Source organism: Lathamus discolor, chromosome 7, assembly GCF_037157495.1.
Source record: "Lathamus discolor isolate bLatDis1 chromosome 7, bLatDis1.hap1, whole genome shotgun sequence".
NCBI lineage: Eukaryota > Metazoa > Chordata > Aves > Psittaciformes > Psittacidae > Lathamus > Lathamus discolor.
The window spans coordinates 4,703,644-4,722,511 of record NC_088890.1 but is presented as its reverse complement, the minus strand read 5'-3'; the positions used below and the strand labels follow the sequence as shown (position 1 = coordinate 4,722,511).

General features: G+C 45.7%; 1 protein-coding gene across 3 annotated transcripts in view; it reads left to right on the top strand.

The window, feature by feature from the left end:
- The window catches only part of MAPKAPK3 (MAPK activated protein kinase 3), a 127,047-nt gene that overhangs the window by 40,634 nt on the left and 67,545 nt on the right, over positions 1–18,868 (top strand). The window lies entirely within an intron of this gene.

The window sequence follows — 18,868 nt, the reverse complement described above, 5'->3', positions numbered from 1 at the left end:
CTGGAAAAGTGAGACCAAGTTGTGGATCGGTGTCAGGCTTCTGATCCTCTTGATGTCTGACTTTCTGCAGCCACTACAAACAGGAAAAGGACTGTCACCAAATAGACCATGGAGTTTGGGGACGAGGACAGTAAGACAGGTGCCTTTTGCATGGTGTGTGTTCTTGATGGTCTCTTTTTACAAACTACAGTTTGTAAGTGTGGGTCCATGAAGTTACATCCTGTTGAGGTTTCCAACCTTGTAAAGTAAGCCAATAAGCTATGCCATTAGGTTTTTGCGTCCCATGGAAAAGGCAGTGTTGCTCATTGCTCACTGCAGCTTCTGTCTACCTATTTAAATATGGATGTGAACACAGTAGCCCTGGTATTATGGTGGTCCATAATAACAGTACTTACTGCTAGAGTTCTTCACAGAGATCAGGGTGAACAACAACCTGGATGTGCCTTGTCTGTGATCGTTGCCTCGAGAGGACCAGGACTGTGCTCTGGGAGCACTGTAAAGTCTAGATCTTGACATTTTCTTCTTTTTCATCTTGCGTGTAATAAATAATATTTTAAGAAGCTGTTAAGAAGGATGTGGAATGAGACTGAAATCCTTCTCTCTTCCAAACCCTACCCCCCAGTATATGTAAGCAGCAGTAAATATTTTTCATGGCAACGGCCACACTTGAAGATCATGAAGGTGAAAGTCCATAGTAAACTTTCTGTGTTACCCAAATACGATTCTTTGACCTTATGAAAACCAAATAAACACAGTGTATTGTGGCCTTGGGTACAGACCAGGAAAAACTCTGTAAATGGAGCGATATCATCACCTTTCATTGCAGTGCTGATGATTGAAGGAAAAATGTGTGCTGTCAGAGCAAGGAAACCCATTCAATTTATTTACTGTCTTTCAGCTCCTAATTTTCTTCCCCCATGTTCTGGGTTTTTCTGGCTGTTATTTTTCAGCCAGGTACTCAGAGAGCTTCCTTCTGAACACGCTGTCTGTCTGTAGCTACATGTTGTGCTAAGGGAAGCTGCACTGCAGGCCAAATTCTTTCTCCATCATCTTGGCACAGTTTTCTTGAAGCAAGAGGGATTGCATGTGGTTAATTAAGAAATTGGTCCCAGGCAAGTCTGCTTCACCCTATAGACATCTATACACTAGAAATGCATTCTATAGCTAGGTGTGTGGTGGGCTATACACACAGCTGCTTAGAGGAGAGTTAAGAACCAAGGTGGCTCCATGTGAATGTTTGGGAAAGCCATGATGTAGAAAAGCTGCTCTATAAAATGAGCACACTGTCGCAAGTGTGATGACACGACTGCAGTACCATACAGCCTTTGTACACAGCCAGCATCCAGGGAGCTGGTGATGGACAGCATTCCCAGTGTAGGTTGCCAGTGTTAGGCTTAGTCTAGTTTAAACACTCACTGTTGAGTGTGAAATTTCCTTCCTAGTGATACTTGTTACTGCTGATGTTTCTGGGTGTAATGTGTGCTGACGCTTGGAAAGGAGTTTTGGTGTGATACTAGGCATGGCTACCACCTCTAGCAGAGTCGTTTTCAAACCCAGGAGCTGGAGTTACTGAAAGCAAACCCAAGGTATGGCAGGAGCAGGGAGGCAGCACCAGGCAGGGGGAGCACGGGAAGAGGTGGGAGCCGCTGCTGACAGTGCTGACAGGCTGCAGCTTGGCTCATCCCCGTGCTCCCCAACACTTAAAAACAAGGTAAAAATAATCCTCCTGGGCTTCACATGTAATAGGAGAGGGGAATGCCCGGAGAGCTGAGGGGTCTGTGCAACGTGGTGCCTTCCCTGTCATCCTTCCTCCCCCTCCTCTGCCCCTCTTCTCATGGAGCCTCCCCAGCCCTGGGGGGTGAACGAAGGCCCTGCGGTTCTAGGAAGAGCTTGAGCAGAGTCAGCAGCCGCCAGTTCCGGGAACTGCGGCCCTGGGCCCCACGGGACGCTTCAGGGAATTCTCATTGCTATTCCAAGGATGGCAAAAGAGCTCGTCCAGTGACCTGGGGCTCCCCAGCGGCAGGGGGCGAAAGTCTGGAGTCACGCCATGGGACTGGGAATATTAGCACAGACATAAGGGCCTGGAGATTTATGCCCCGCTCAGAACTGTACTACAGTAAATTGTTTGGCTTCTTGGGGCAGAGAGAGAAAGAATTTGCTACATAGGAGATACCAGTAGTGACCGCAGGAATTTAGAAAAGGGATATGGAGTTAAAAGGTCAAAATTTCCCACTATCAGTCATCATCTCCTTGGTAGGAGCTGGAGAGGGTGCCAGAAGCTCAGACAGATTTCCAGACCCTGAAACCTCCCACAACCACATGATCTTGAATAAATTAAGCAAGCAGCAGCTAATTGAGGTTGAGCCTGGCTTATGCTGCTGTGCTGTACTTGGTGCTTCCCAGTGCCATGGCTCTCATCAATCATTTGCCTATTTCGGGTTCAGGCCTGCTGCATGTTCACTCCTTCCAAAGCAGGAGGCGATGGGAACTTTCTTCCCAAGCTCTGCAGAGCTTCTAAGGAAAACACTCAGCATGACACTGACAAATCAGTGCTGTTATTGCTGCCCATTTACAAGATAAAATGATTTCACATGCTGCTGGCAGCCTGGGAGGAGTGAGTTTCTCACAGCGCTGGACTTTAAATACATACTGTACGTGCAGTTACTGAGTTGTTCTGGGTCAACTTCACATGAGCAGAGATTTGAGGGAAGGAAGTGTTGAAGTTGGGTATTGGCTTGCAAGATACTTTTATAAGTCACTGTAGCAATGCTGCAGGCTGCAGATAGTGCCTGCTCTCTCTGGGTTCATGCAGTGCACACGCTAAAGTGCTGCGTTTCTGGAAGGGGCGGTCAACCCCCTGCGAGCTGTTCAAAGAGCAGAGGCAAGGAGTCACGTTTTCTGGTCTTCTCCTAGGCAGGACCAGATGGGTCCTGTAGGCCTTGACATCATCAGTGCCATGACTTTTATTGGGCTATTATCATTCTGCACACCACTCTCGGAGAAGTCCTGTGAACTCTTCCACCTCTGACCCTGGGTTTTGCTGCTCTTTTTTGACTCCAACTGATAACCACAGCTCTGTCCTATTGTGCTCCAGCCAGCGTGTTGCCTTCTGGGGTTGTTCGTTTAATACCATCAGCTTTTCCCTAGGCACTGTAGCAGACTGTTTCTTAGCTTTGACATTTAATGTCTTTCTAAGGTATCAGTCAGCATCCAAACCTCTTTCTTCCCATGTATTTATTGTGATTCTGCTTCTAGTGTTTGATCAGGTTTTCTGATACTGCTTTTGAGCCTTTCCGCTTCTCTATTTTTTGTTATATTTTTCCTGTGTATTTTTCCATTGTGGAGAAACTTTCACAAAGGGAGAGCTGGCAAAATCTTTTCAGCTCACATATGCCCTTGGTTTGGGAAGAAGCGTATGCACGTGTTTGGGGGGAGGCAGATGTTCTTGCGTTTTATGTAAAAAACCTTAATGGATTCACAGGATTATGCTGCTGGAATAGCTGTTTCATCAAAGCCATAGCAACCTCCTTCTTTGCCTTTCATTTTCTTAGTCTGTTAGATGCATTTGGTTTCTATGAACAGCTAATTAAAATGCAGAAGAGGAGCTCTTTATTAAGCTTTTATTAACATTTAATTTGCTTTTTAGTTTTTGGTAGGAGATCAAAAGGCTTAGCTTTTTCCTAGAAAGATAACAAAGGGTTGCAGTGCTGTGCTGAGATAATCTCCCTTTAATAACATCATGTGCTCTGTGAAGATGTGGGCAGATTCCTGCCATGGGGAGGGTGCAGAAGGAAGGTGCCGAAGGGGTGTGTGCACGGTGGCCAAACTGGAATATGGGTTTCTCGCGGTGCCTCAGGCAGGAGCATCTCTGCAGGCTGTGCTGAGAGCATCTCCCCTGCCCGTAGTGTGGGGGGCATCCTGCACTCTATGTGCTCATCTCAAATCCTGAATCCAGGCCCTCTGGAGTCTGCCCTCTCTCAAGCCATCCCCCTGTACCTGATGCCTCCTCCCTGTTGTGCTGGAGGATGATGCTTAGTAGAGGGTGATTTCTTGTTACAGCTTCTTCTTGGTCTCCTGAGGGTCTGCTGGTGTGTAGTTGATGCAGGCTCTGATGAAAGAGAGTGGGCACATTTAGCCATCTTTCAAAGACTGCCTGTAGACTCTTCATCTGGAATCTTCTTTCTTCTCCTAACAGATTCAGTTTCTTTTTAGTGATCTTTCTGTGCAAAGTCCTTGAGGTATGGGAGAGCAATATATTTGGGTTGTTTGTAGATGCTCTGATTAACTCCCTTATGAAGTTACTCTCAAACCTTTTAGGGCGTCTTCACTGTAACTGAATGTAGCTAGAACAATGTACGTAGCTTTTTCTTTCACGTCTCTATTTTTGCCCTCCTTCACCAAATACTCTTCTTTTGTATGTGGGCATATGTTTGAAATACACAGGTTTCCTTCTAGGTTTTGTGACTTGTTGCTTTTTTGCAGAAAAGAGGCAAGATGGAGCCGAGGGAGAAATTCTATGCCAGATTAAAAAGAGAGATCTTTATAGCTTCTCTCTTTCTACTGCTGCAACTGGCCTAAATAGGTGCAGGTGCTACATGTCATTATTCTCTCAGTTATACGCAATATCTGCAGCTACTGCTTAGTGAATAGAACCTGCATTTCAGACGTTACTTACTGCCAAGGTAGAGGGGACTTTTGATGACACAAACTTCTTGCTGCCACTGCTGTGATAGAGTAGTAGAGCAGTTGCCATTTTTATTTGTAAAGTTCTGAGTGATTCTGATCCAGCCATTCTTGCATTTTCTATTTACTTTCTTCCTAGGAAAGGTATGGTTTGAAGTTGGGGCATAAGTTGTCTATTTGTGCATCTCCAAAAGGTGAAACAAGTCTCATCTTTCCCATCTGTTAGCTTTCAAACAAGCTGTGCAGTGATTCCTCGAAGAGCTATCAGTGAGTTAACTTTTTATCTAATCTGAAGGATAAGATGTTCAGCTTGCTTTTCCTATGGGAAACTGGTATCCTAAAGCAAACAGATCCTACCCCCAAACATACAGATATATTGCTATAATGCTCTCTTTGTCCTGCCAGAAGAGTACCCCCTCTTCCAGGCATTAAATGCATCATTATTTCCTGCCAATGTGTTTCCTTGCAAGTGATGAGCAATGCCTGGGACTTGGAATCTGAGCATGGCTGCATCCTCTGCAGCTTGGCCTGGCTATCCATGGCACTGTGGCTGAGTTGTGCCAGATGCTATTTTGGCTCCTTGAGCAAAGAAGCTTTTGCCTTTTCTCCTCTTGGGTGTTCTCTGTGCCACACTGTCATGCCAAGAGTTGCAATGGAAAATCCTGCTTGCTGGGCTCCATGGAACCTGAAGGCTGGCAGCAGGGAGTTTGGAGCAACTGGAAAGTAGTGGGAAGAGCTGTAGCATAAGGTTTAAAAACTGTCCTGGTCTCTTTGTGGTGGTCTAAGAAGGGTGCAGAAGGTGTGAGACTCCCTGTTCTGTTAGCCGTGGGAGACATGGGTCCAATCTGAAATTAGCACTATCATTGAAAGAGGCTTTTCCCCACAATCTGACTCTCAGGTGGGTTTTGGGGGAAGCCTGTGCAGTTTTCTTGCTCAGTGACGGGCGGAAAGCCTCCAAAGGTATTCACAGTGCCATATGGTTGCAACATGATCTAGTACCAATGTATTAATTCCCTCCTAATACTGCATATCTCTGCCCATTTGTTTGCCTTCTCACTTGTTAGTTTATTCTCCTGTTGCATGAGACTGTTTACCTGGGAGAAGGTTGGAGGGAACAGAGGGAGGGCAAAGGCTTACAAGCACCCAGTATCCTGCAGTGACGCAGTAGCAGTTGTCTTCATTGCTGCTTCGCAGTCCAAAGGAGATGTTTAAGCAGCTTGAAGACTGTACAAACCACCTGTGATAACAGCAGATCACAAGGCAGAGGCTGAACCTGAGCTAGTGCAGCCCCTCAGGTGGAAACACTGAGCCTCCAAAACTGCCTGGATGGAAATGGGGGGTGTCTGCAGGATTTTCACCCTACCAGCAGCGACTCACTTTGGCAGGAGGGCCTGCTGGAGCCCAGCTATAGCTATGCTGCCTGCAGACCTGAGCAGGAGAGCACCTGCACTGTGGGCTGGTGCCTTTGCAGCTGGATAATCTGCTACAGGGAGAACATCTGCATGGAGCTCCCCTTCCCTGCTGCGAGGCCTTCCTGGGGAGGGCAGCCACATCTGCAAGGGGCTATTTGGGGTGTTTTCTGCTCAGAAATATTAGGAATTTGATAATGTTGTTTTCTAGCTGCAAGTGCCGGAGGAATTTAAATATAGAATTCATGAATCTGGCAGCTACAGAAGCCTTTCTGTGAATTTACTTCCATAAATAGAAGGTATCAGGGAGACACTGAAGATGTCGTCTCAACTCCGTTCATCCTTCCACTTGATGATTATCTGTGCCTGAGCCCTTCACCTCTCACAGCACTGGAAATCAACTGTTCACATGGGAGAGATATGAACTTCTAGGCAAAGAGCCCAAGACAGTGTAATGTAAAAAAGCGAGCAATAATATTCACATCCTGTCTAGCCTATGTTTATGGATAATGTGTTTCACCTCCCTAAATTCCGTGTGAACACTTCCTGGTTTCCAAACTGGAGTTTAGAGGTGCTGACTAGTAAGGAATTGTTGTTTTGTAGGATAGAGATGTACAGAGTAATCCGTACATATCCTTTAGTGATTTGTACATCAATATCTAACACATATAAATATACTTTTTCATAAATCCTTTAGAAAACGTCACATGGAAAATCTGTAGAAGCCAATTGCTATGAATAACTGTGGTATGTCGCTGTATTTCTGTTCATCTTGCCATTGCAGTAAGGACTATGATGTGTAGGAGGTTTCAAAGTTTGTTTCCTATCTGCTCCATCTTTATGTCCATACCCATGAGCTACGGTAGTGAGCAACCTCATCTCTTTTTGAAGTCTGGAGTGATGTTTGTGTATTGCAACAAGTCAGGTTGCAGAGATGCTCAAACCAGAGCTCCTCTGAGCTCCTGCATCTGTTCAGTACATGGCCTTGATGATATCAGCTTGGGTGCCAAGAGCACCATAGCCTTTTGTGGAACCCTGTGTCCCCAGGCTCATAAAACCATTGCCAGTGCCTGATGGGTGCCTTCACATTCAGCCCCATGCTCGTTCTGGTCCATTCTGAGATAGCCTTTTATTTCTGAGTGAGGTTGTAGGGAGTATAGGTGGGATTGAATGGGGTCATCCTCTTCCACTTTTTAGGTAATCAAGGTGCAGCCTCGCAGTGCTCTGGGTCCTTATAACGTCGGAATTAATTTTGGAACCCAGTGCAGCAGGAAGGTAAGTTGTTTTATGAATTATTACAGCATAGAGAGGGCAACTGGAGCTCTACAAATACAGAGTGTGTGCTCAGTGTCCTTGGCCTTATTGCCGCCACTTTGGCGTGCTAATCGCTGCCAATGGGTTTGCGTAGTCAATAGCAGTTCCTGTCACATGATGGATCCTGAGTCATTTTTTGCCCCATTGGTTGCACTGAAAAGCGCATGAAACTGCCATCTCACTGCTTTTCCCAGGCATCGATCCCCAAACCCAGGCATCCCCCTGGCAAAGCAGAGGGTACAGGCTGGGTATGGTCTTATGTCCCTTCCAGATACTAGGGAAAGTTCATCATCAGCTTTGTGTGGTTCCATAAACACAATTTCCAGCTGATCCTGTGTCTAGCATCTTACCCCCTGGGTTTTCTGTTTCACAGAATTAGCCCACAGAGCAAAGCAGTGGGTGGTGTTTATTATTTTGTCTTTTCCTTTTTTGTTTAGTTTTTAATAAAACATATTCAATGAGCTGCTTTAGAAAAACCTCCCTCAGAGCTCTGATTGGGTGTCTGGCAGAGGAGGGACTGCTGTCAGCATGTCTGAGTTCCTGGAAGAGCTAAAGTGCAGTGAAAATGACCCCAGGGAGCAATGGGCTTTCCACAGAAACCTGACAGTCTGGGGGAGGGCTGACAGAGACTAGATGGGTTTAAGAGCTCATTTAGTTTCCTTTCTGCAGCCTGACGGAGAAATGGGGGGAGCAGTAGTGCTGCACAGAGCTTTAGTCACAGCCTGCATCAGCAGGGTCTGAATGCTCCCTGCAGCACTGTGCAGGTAACGGCACTGGGCCATCCTTCCTTGATGTTGCTGTGTGCTGCAGGGCACCCTGCGGGTACTGTCAACATCCTTCTTGTTCCTGGAGACTCAGCTGCTCAGCAGATAACTTGTTCACTCCTTATTTACACTATAGATTTTTAATTCTAGATCATATTCCCATTTGTATGATGTTTTCCTTCCCTTTCACTAGTTTACTTGCACTGTACTTGCCTCCCTGCTTTTAAAGATCCAAACAAACTGCAAATTTCATAGCTGTGACATGGCCTTTTCCTTGGCTTGTGCTTCTGAGCTGATCTGATGATGGGGCCTGTTCTCATCTTATTTGATCATTATCATCCCACATGTTCTGGTATTTAGGGAGTCACTTAAAGCTTCTGTCTTCTTTTATCTGAAACAAATGCCTTTTGCCTCGCGTCTGAGGGCATTCAGGGAAGAAGGGAGCAGTGTCACTTCAGTCCTCATAGCAGAGGCCTAAGGAAATTAACATTAAATGAAAATCTGCCTGTGCTACAATCTGGAAGTAGTGGTAGAAAGGAAAGATCTGGGACTTGCTTTCCACCCCAGCTCAATGCCTGTGAGTGCAGAGAGCAGTGGTCCTTGGTGCAGTCTGAGCTGTGAGCAAGCAGGGGAAGGTGCTCCTGCTTCGGTGCTGTCAGCCTGAGACTGCTGTGTAGGAAAGTGCGTGTACCTGCTTTGCATGAGAGCAGTTTTGTTGCTGTGTGCTGCACAGCAGGAAGACAGCAGACCTTTGGAGCCTACGGCTTCAACTGCCTTGAGTTCAGGAGCTTGTCTTTATCAGGAAGTCAAAGTGCACTAAGCCTGTGCATGGATTTATAGTGTGCTTGCTGCTCTCCTTGTACTTGTGGTGTCTTCCAAGAGGTCGATTTTATATCACTTAATAACTTGCTGAAATGATTTCATTACCTTGAATCTGAAACTGAGACCAGAGCCAAGGGGGACTCGAGGTACTCTGTGGGTACCTCTGTGCCACCCTCCTGCAGGTTCTGTCAGGCTCTGGGCATGACAAGTAACCCACTGAGGACTTACTCCCAATCTGGCCGTGTAGGGCGAGCATCACCTGGGACTGTAAGCCCTGCTGGCACTAAGATCTGAAGTTGTTTTCTTGCCTGCAGAGGTGATTCTTCAAAGTTTAAGTAGAAGAAAGAGGCATGCTGCTATTGGTGTTACGCTTGATCTGCGGCTGGATCCTGCTCAGCCACAGCAGATATAACTCATCTTGGCTAGTGAAGACAGAAGCAGCTCAGCTTTCATTTCCCACCCTAGGGTGCATGAGCAGCCCAGTAACATGAGTTTCCCCACTGGCTCCGCCATGCCCACATCAAAGCCCTTCCCTGGGCTGTCTGCAGTCCCTGCTGCGCATAGTGGGTGGGACTGCCCTTTCGCACAAACTTCCATGGCTTGGGTGACTTAGCTAGGAGCTGCACTGCATTCACCACAACATGGGAGGAAAATCAAGCCCAAAGTATGGTCCGTAGGTTACAAAATATTACTGCACCATATGAAGGGGCAAAAAGTACCTTTCCAAGCAGGGAGGTTGACTACAGTAAAAAAAATTATCTTTCCAAGCTCCTTTGATCTGCTTTGGAAACTCAAAAAAGTAAGTGTATGCATAACAGAAGGACTTGACATTTAAACAGCACAGGGAAATGAAACTACTCAAATACGTGTATGGAGACAGCAGGAGCGAAATGCTGTTTTGTAGTTGGTTTCTTTCCAAGCAAATCATCTTAGTCATCTGTCAAGCAAACACAGGGTGGAATAGGTGTTTGTCATCAGAAGGGTGTAGCTGGATGTGATTAGTAACAGAATCCAACTTCCATTAGCTGACATGGGGAGTCAGACCTGTTCAGGTACTTGAATGTTACTCTGCTCCTGCTAAATCAGAGTGAGTTTTCAAAGAGGAGCTGGGATTCACCCCAGTCAGCAACAAGCTACCCACCACCCCGATGGGGAAGGATCGGCTGTCTTTAGCGCTCCAGCAAGCAGAGTGCTTCTGTCTGTGCAAGAGCAATAAAAGCATAGGGTGCGAGCTGTTGAGCGAGAGGTGAAGTTGGAGTGTTTTCCGTTTGAGAAAGGACCAAGGGGAGACCTGTATATGGTTTGGAGCCCAAGAGACAGCTTTACTTCCTGAGCTCACAAAGCCAGGGTTGGAAATACGGACTCTTTCTCTGTATAGGGCTGTGCGGTTGGTTGCCCTATAGACAAGAGGACAGATTTAGTTAAGTCATTGTGCTTTCTTCTGTCGTCCTACCAGTCTGATGGACTTGCCTGTCCTCTGGCAGCACTGGGAAGAAGGGAGCTTGGGCCGTTTACAAACTGTTCTTGCTCAGATTTGAAGCAACGTTGCAAAGGGCAAGAAAAAGTCACCTTTGTACAGAGTAGCTTTGGGCCTGACTTGCTTTTTGTTAAGGTTACTTGTATCTGTTTGGCCCCAGCAGGGGCGGCAGCGCCGAGAACCAGCCCCTTGTGTGCTGGCCGGAATAGTATCTCCAGACTTGTTTGTGAGGTTGTTTTCACATTGCACTGCAGGAGACTCTTTGGGCTTGGGTAGAGCCGCGTTCACTTTGGTGACGGGCTTTCTGCCCATTGTTCATAAAGGGCACTCCTGTTGCGGCGGTTCCCAGCCGGGCGCATCGCCCGGGGCTCTGTGCGAAGCTTTGAGCTGTGGCTTTAGGTCACAGAAGGAAGTCTGGGGGACCCAAGCTCAGCGTGGTCCCCTGTGCCCATCACCCAGGGGACCTCCTCAAGGCACCCATAGGCAGCCTTTGTCTCTGCACCACCACATGTAAATTCACTGACTGAAGTGTTGGTGCAGTGCTGTGTCATCCCTGGGGATAAAGGAATGATTTGAACACAGCCTCTGGTCTTGGGTTTGTTCAGAGGATTTTTAGTAAGGTGCACAGGATTAATTTTAGCTTAAGATAGCAATAGGAGCTGCCTGATGGCTGGAATAGCTGGTTTGAGTAAACACAGCAATGGTGAGCCTGGGTTGGATTTGACATTGAAGAAATGTCCTACTTTCGTCAGGGAGAGCTGTCATTTTAGAACAGATGTCAAATTGTTACTTGGTAACTGTGTTGGGTTTGAAGTGTGTTTAATAGTCCTGCTTTGTCCTCAGCTGCTGAATTTTGTAGCTGCCATTGTGTGTCTCAAGGTCAGGTTGGTCACCACTGATAATTTTGTATCCCTCAGACATTTTCTAATGCTGTGGAAGCAGATCACCAGGGCAGGGAACAGAAAGGAGGAATGACATGGAAGCTCCACTTGCCCAAGTGCTCTTGTCAAGTACCGTGTAGGGGATGTGCGCTCAGTCCTTGTGTCCTTAGCTTTTTAGTTCCTGCCTCCCCACTGGAGGCCATGGAGGGGACACACACAGCCCCAACATCTTTCTGCCTAGAAGAAGAAACTCCTTTATCTTCCAGTTTACCTTATATTCCCTGGACATGCACATTGTTCAGCTGGGAAGGGGGGGGAACCCTAAAAAAACTTGCTGGGGTTCATAGATTCAAACAATTAAAAAAACCTCAATAAAATCCAGAGACTTTTGTATGTAGATTGCTGAGCTCTTTGCCATTTCCCTATACTGACCCCACTGATGTAACTGTTTATAGGTTTGCTGATACCTGTGTACCACCATCCTTTTCCTTGTTGCTGTTAGAAAGTATCACAGCCATGACTGTTTCAGGACAGGGAGTGAGTGAAGGGATTTGTGTCCATGCAGTAGGACTTCAGAATACGTTTCGTGTGGGTTTTTAGTGCTCATCTTGGCATACGTACTGATCCTGAGGTCTAGACACTGGAGTTGGAAGATGAAGCTGGAGAGAGCCTATGTGACCAGTATTTCACAACTAACATTCTTCACGCACACACACACACACGTATGATTTAGGGGATGTCTTTCCCCATACTGAGCTGGGCTCTTTCTTTGGAATTGATTCCAGCTGGCATGAATGCCTAATGATAGAGACAGTGAAGGGCCTGGTTCTTCTCCGTTTTCCTTTGGTTGATACAATAACATATACATCTCATTTGACTTCATCTCTCTTGGCATCAAAAAAGCCAAGACAAAAGATTCATGTAAAAATCAGTGTTCCCTGACATAATTTGAAGTGCTTCCTTTTGTAGGCTTTCATCACCAATTGCCTCTGAAACAGCATTGCTGTACTGATTTTATCAGCCATAGGAAGGTTTGAGTGCAAGGGTAATAAAGTAATTCCTTTATACTTTGGTTTCCTGTGATATCATCTTTCGAAGTGCCCATCCTAGAAAGCAAACACAGTGGAACAGCAAGGCACAGGGAATATTTATATCTCTGTAGCTGGTCAAGGTAAGCCCTGTGAGGAGCGTTGACCTCAGCTAGGTACGTCATCCAGTATTTGTTGGGTTGCTACAGGAGATAGCTGGCTACCTGGAATCCACCAGTGTCTGTAACGTGTTCCCTTTTCATTAAGTCATTTGTTTTGTCAATAACTTCAGAGAGAATTTTGAGAGCTTTCTGTTTCTGCTCCAATAAGAATTAATGATGCTAGGTACAGGGATCACCAAAGGATATACAGCATTTACTGCAAGTCTTTGGGGGTTTAATGCCACCTAAGAGGGATGCTGGCAGCTGCTGCTGGTAGGGAATGGAAAGAGATAGTTAGGAAACAACTTCAACAGTTACCTATTTCCCTTAGCCCAAGCATAAGAGAAGGCTTCCTTTGGCTCACAGGAAAAGGATCGTCCTTTGTTTAAGAAGCATTTTGACAGATGTATTTCTCTTCCATCAACTAATTCCTCTAAGAAAAGCTGAGACAAAGGAGGTGATTATGAGAGTAATAATAGGCCCAAAGGAAAACACAAAATAAACATACAAAGTCCTGCTTGTTGCCTCCTGCAAATGGGATAAGAAGTAAAAGCAAGATAAAATATTTACTTTTTTATTAGTCCATAACAATGATACGTGTAGCAGGGGTTATCTGTTGTAAAGTGGACTATCTCCTCCTGAACTCGCCTCTCTTCCCATCCAAGACTGAGTGGAGCATTTCCCCTTCCAGTAGCTGTGATGGACCCTCCCTTCAAAACCGTGATTTATATGCAGAAGTAATACCAACCTGATGTTCAATGCATATTTTGTGTCAAAACCTGCTTATACACTTCTATGTTAGGAAACAACAGAAGCCAGCATGTGGCAGTTTTATGTACTGCACAAGTCTGTGTCACTGACTTGACACTAGCATGAGTTACTTTGATTTCAGCTGCGTGCCTGGTTTGTGCTGGTTTGTGTATAAAAGGCTCATCTTAGCACACAGGACAGGCTGTGTTGTATAGCCAGGCAGCAGAGAGCTAAGGGATGTAAAACGTAATAGTCTCCAGGGACCTTCTGCACATGGCACATCTGAACAAGAGGGACCCAAGTACTAGGGAGTATGTGGATCTGGACTCCTCCCTGCCCAACACACAGACTGGCAAGGCACAGTGGAATTCCTATCCTAACCCAGAGCCAAGCTAGGTTATATGCAGCCTGGGGGTGCACAAGTGTGTCAGGTAGGAAATGACGTGGATGAAGAGAGGTAGAGTGAATCAGGTAGGAGTGGTGTACCAGTCCTGTCTGTGTCACCTGAGGGATCCACATTGAAAGTGGAAAGTGCAGTTCTTCACTTTGAAACAGAATCAGTCTTCTCTAGCAAAGTGTTTTCCCCTCCACCATAATGACCAAACTCCCAGCTAGTTTTCAGTATCCTGAGGCACTGAGGTTGTTCTATTTGCACGCTCTTGCTTGGAACTGCTGCTTGTGAATACCCCTGAGCCAGTACATTAACTCCACTCCTAAGGGTTCGATCAGCAAGAAGAGGTTTTGCATGCCAAAGGAAAGCCTTTAGTCTCCTATATTCTTGGAGAGAAAAGAGTGTTAGAGAGTTACTATGTTGGCCTCACACGGGGACTGCTCGCCCCCAGCTGATTTTTGCCTTGCAGTGTATTTTTACATGGTTTTTCCAAAATGTTGCCCAGCACCTTCCAGCCAGGATGACTTCCATAAGCCAGGCCTGGGGGAAGGGAACTAAAGAGGGGTAAATTGCAAAGTATCATAGAAGAATGTAAGGAGTATTCCAAATCCAAAGGCTTGGAAGAGAAGATGGTTATTTTCAAAGAGAGTTACATAGACTTTCCAAAAAGTTCCCTGGCAATAATATTAGGTCATGAGTTAGGCTTTTTCAGATTCACATTTGAATCTTAACAGCACCTTTTATTACTACTTAACACTTTCAGACAAGTGCAGACACATAACATGTGCACTGTGGAACATGTTTCTGCAACATATTTACAGTCCTGGCGGTAGTGTTTTGAACTCTGCCTCTGCAGTGTTTGGCAATGACTGCAATGACACTTGCATGATGGGAAGAGTTGTTGCCAAGTTGGGTAACTTCTGACAAGTATAAACGCAGCTCTGCCTTCTGTAAACTACATTTCAAACAGTTCCAGGGAAGAGACACTCCTGACATTAAAGGCTATGCAGTCTCTCTGATGAGCTATTAAATCTCTCTGCTGGTTTGCATTGAGCGAAGCCATAAAGCACAAGTAGCAAGGGACACTTGGGTGGGAAGCGTGTCCCAGGAGCTTTGTACTGGGTCTTGCTGTCTCTGTCACAAATATAACCCAGATATGTGGGTTTTAGGAGTTCTCACTGGGAGTTCTGTCTAAGCCAACATGAAACAAGTTGCCTGAGATCAGTCCAGGTTTGTCTGCTCAGTTTTCCACGGACTAATGCTTACATCTCCAGGTGGCAATGCAAATGTTCTGACAAGCATATTAGAGGTGAATTCAAGGGAAGCCAGAACTTAACTGTACAATGCATGATGAGCTTTCCTTTTGCTTTTAAGGAAGAAATGTCCAGGCTATGGTGTGTGCATGTTGGTGGGGCAGTGTGCAAAGGAAGGCTCTGGGTAAGCTGCACTTTGGTGTTGCATTTTCCTGTAATGGCAAATTCGTGTCAGAATTACATCAGGGATAAAATCCTTGTCTGTAAAACTAGGCCTATGAAATGGACCAAATTCTGCCCTGGCATAAATGGATTCCCATCACACTCAATGGGAAGTGAATGGGGTGCAGCCCATTTTGTTTTTCAGTTTTCCTAGGCAGGGCTGTTTCTGTAAGAGCAGCACTTCTCCAGCAGCCGTGATTGGAAAAGGTGCAGCGTATCTTCTAGATCAAGGCAATCACATGGTAGAGTCATGCAGGCTGCCGGGCTGGAGGCCAAAAAGCTCGGGTCCAGGCTGAGCTCTGTCACTGAGTTTTGGTTGACCAACTCTTCCTTTGCCCTTCCCTCTGGCAGATTTATAGTGCAGGGTTTTGAGAAATACCGACTCTCTGATTATATGTTTGAACAATCTAATGTGCAGTAGCCACTATTATTTCAAGTGTTCATTGTCACTGCAGTTATACAGGGGTACATTAGAGCAAGTGCCTTTCCTGCCTTGATAGTGCTCTTAAAATAGCTAGTCATACAAAGCCTGACATTGTATTCATATTTGCAGCTCGAATCTGAGCTGCTGCAGAGTGCAGTTACACTGTATTTAATGGCATTCAGGAGAAAAACCTTGCCAGTAAGGGCTGGGAAAGAGGAGCAAAAGGGTGAGAGTAGTTCCTGTTCACAAAGGGAAACCCCCTTCTGCAAATCTAGGTTGGTGCATCCGATGGGAGCAGGTGTGACTGGATGCTTTCCTTTGCTGGGGCAGGCTGCTTTCTGCAGGGTTGGTCTCTTCTGTATTTAAATCATTCAAATGATGATTTTGCCGGAAAGCAAGGCCAGCTTTATGTGGAGCTGACCTGTGGCCATCAAGCCCAACAACCTGCCTCCAGCTGTGACCACGACCACTGCCACAGGAAATCGCAAGGACTAAGCCACAAATGATTTGCAGTAAAATTTCCTTTCTCATCAAGTCTCATCTTTAGTGAATATTAGCTAAATTTATGAAGATTTGTTGCATTCCCTCCCCTTTCCCAATCTAAAAAGCCCTCTACATTATTATGTTAAGATTGTTATGATGCAAAATCCCAATTATATTTTACTTACTTTTCACAGTTTCCTTTCGAAGATTGATGCCCAGGCTAACAGTGAAGCTGTTAAAACAGTCTCTCTTCCATCTGGCCTACCACCTGCCTACAAGTAGCCTTTTCCTCTGAACAAAGTAATCTTTTTTAAGGTGAAAAGACAAAACCAAAACAACTTAGTTCTTGCTAATATTTGGAAGAGAATGCTTGTGGGCACTCATCAGTCTATGTGACATGAATACGGACTGACTCTCATTTTATTCCTAGGCCCACTTTGTCACTGTTCTTGAAACCTGGTTTTTGATGTATAGCAGAGGTGGTGATTGCTGTCTGATAGATGTTGCGGCATTATGCCTGCTCCCGAGGGCCACTTGTGTTTCTTGTTTGTGCAGGGTGTAGCAGAAGCCGCGGGCTGCTTGTGTTTCTCAGGAAGCAGAAGTGAAACATGGAAATGGGGTTCACACGAGGCAGCGTTAGCCTCCAGATAAAGCCGTGCCTCCCTGTGTGCACATTCCCTGGCACACTGGCACCCATGATTATAAAAAACATAAATAGGCAGCACTGGGTGTGGGCAGAAAATAGGCATGTCTCAAAAGAAATGAGTCTCGGAGTCTGAACGTGTTATCAACGCACTTAGCAACTGCAAAGCCCTCTCTTTGCTATTGCGCTGTTAGGCAATACTGGCAGGACTGGCTTCCCTTGTACTCCCTCTTTCAAATTCAATGGTACGTTGCTGTGAACAGAAAAAGGCAAAAGGATGAATGTTTCTGCCCAAGGACAAGGCAGATCTCTTTAAATAATACCTTATTTTTACCTTGGGCTGGTTTGTTTCATGTAGAGCTGCCTAGTCTGGTGGGTTTATCTTTCATTTTCTCCTATGAATGATAGCTGGGGTTCACTGAATGAGGTATAAATGTTGTGACAGTGCTGTAGCAACTGAGTTGGAAGATGTTACTTGTCATCCCAAGTTGCTCTGGCACCTCTTTACTGCGTATTGCTTCACCACGTGCTCCACATGTTGGGACTGCTGCTGAGTTCATGGGTGGGGAAGGGGACAGTGCATTTCCATGAGGATTGCAAGTGCTTCAGCAGTCAGCAGGGAGAGGCAGGAAGGGACTGTGATAACTTCTGACAGATTTGAACGTGAGCAGAGAACCATACATACAGTGTCCAGTTACTTCTGATTTTCATTTTCTTAATTCCTTAGGTAGCATGCTAAACTGACAATGGGATTTGGACTAGAAATGCCATGGAGTAGGTAGATAGCTGGCAACACCTGACCGTGTCTGTCGTAAGAGTATTAAATACACTCTGCTGATTCACTTCATTTCTTGCTGGTTCATCTGGCTTGGACTAAGGGAAGTTATTAACTTGAGAGGATGTGGGGAAAGGAGTAAGATTTCAGGAAGTTGGAGAGGAGAGGAACATGTGCGCATAAACGGGTTATTTTTCCCTTGCCTGTGTTGCCATTTCAGAAAGCTGAGTATTTAAGACAGAAAATGCTACCATATGTGCCTGACAAGCTGCAGGGTATTTGTGCTGTGGCAGTGAGCCATGGCAGCATGGTTTCAGTCATGGACTGGGACTTCTATTCCCAATCCTGTCAGCCTGATTTTCATCCACTCTCAGTGAGGGCTTCATGTCCAAATTTCTATATGTAGTGAGAAACTGCAAAACAGGAGAGAATCTGACCAAATCGTATGCATGGGCTCAGCAAACTATGCAGGTGTCGCTGGGAGAGCGACAGCTCTCCTTCAGTGATGATAAAGGTCAGTCTACATTTCCACGCATGCTCCTGCTTCCAGAGATGTGGAACTCTGCTGTAAAAATCAGCTGAGCCTGCACGGAGGTTTAGCGTGGGAGCTTTCAGAGCATGAGCCTGTTTGCTTTAACAAAATGTGCTGAAGATGCAGGAGTGGGAGTCGTTAAGATAACAGCGATGCAGTAAAGCCGTGTGTGACTGCAGTTATGGGTTGGCTTGACTCGTGCCAATTGATTCTGCCTTCAGCCTGTAGAATGGAGCAGCAGGGTTTCATGTATGTAGCTGGGGGGAGAGTTTAGCCCAACTAAATTAAGAAATCACTTAATAATGCATCAGAAATGCTGCATCTTTCTTTGCAGTATTTTCCAGGGTTTTCAAAGCTCCCCTTCAAAGATGGATGCAGCTTTTCCTTCCTTTTGTCTTCATTTTTGCACTGACTTTATTGTGTTTTGTTTCTCCCCTGTCTAGCTTGTTTTCCGCATTTCCCCTAAACCCAAGAGGGATGTGATTGTTTTTGTTCAACAACTTAAACTTGAGCAGATTATTCCATTGCCAGTATTTCCTGGTTGGTGTGCAATGGAAATTACCCATAGGCTCACAATAAGGTTGTGGAAACAATGTTCACTACTGAATACCTGCCCCACGACTGGCATAGGAAGGACAGCATATGCTTTAGGAACACCTAAAGCAGGGTTTTGACCTTTGAAGCCAGGGGATTCAGAAAGGGAGAATGATAGAGAGGAACTAGTGGAAATTTTTTGGTTTTGTGGGCTTATTTTGGTGTTTCCAGTGGTTTAGAGCGTGCCATGATTTGCTTTGGGCAGGATGGGGGCCCTGTGGCAGGAGCATCTCTCCTGGGAAGTGAGTGCAAAGGGGGCCCA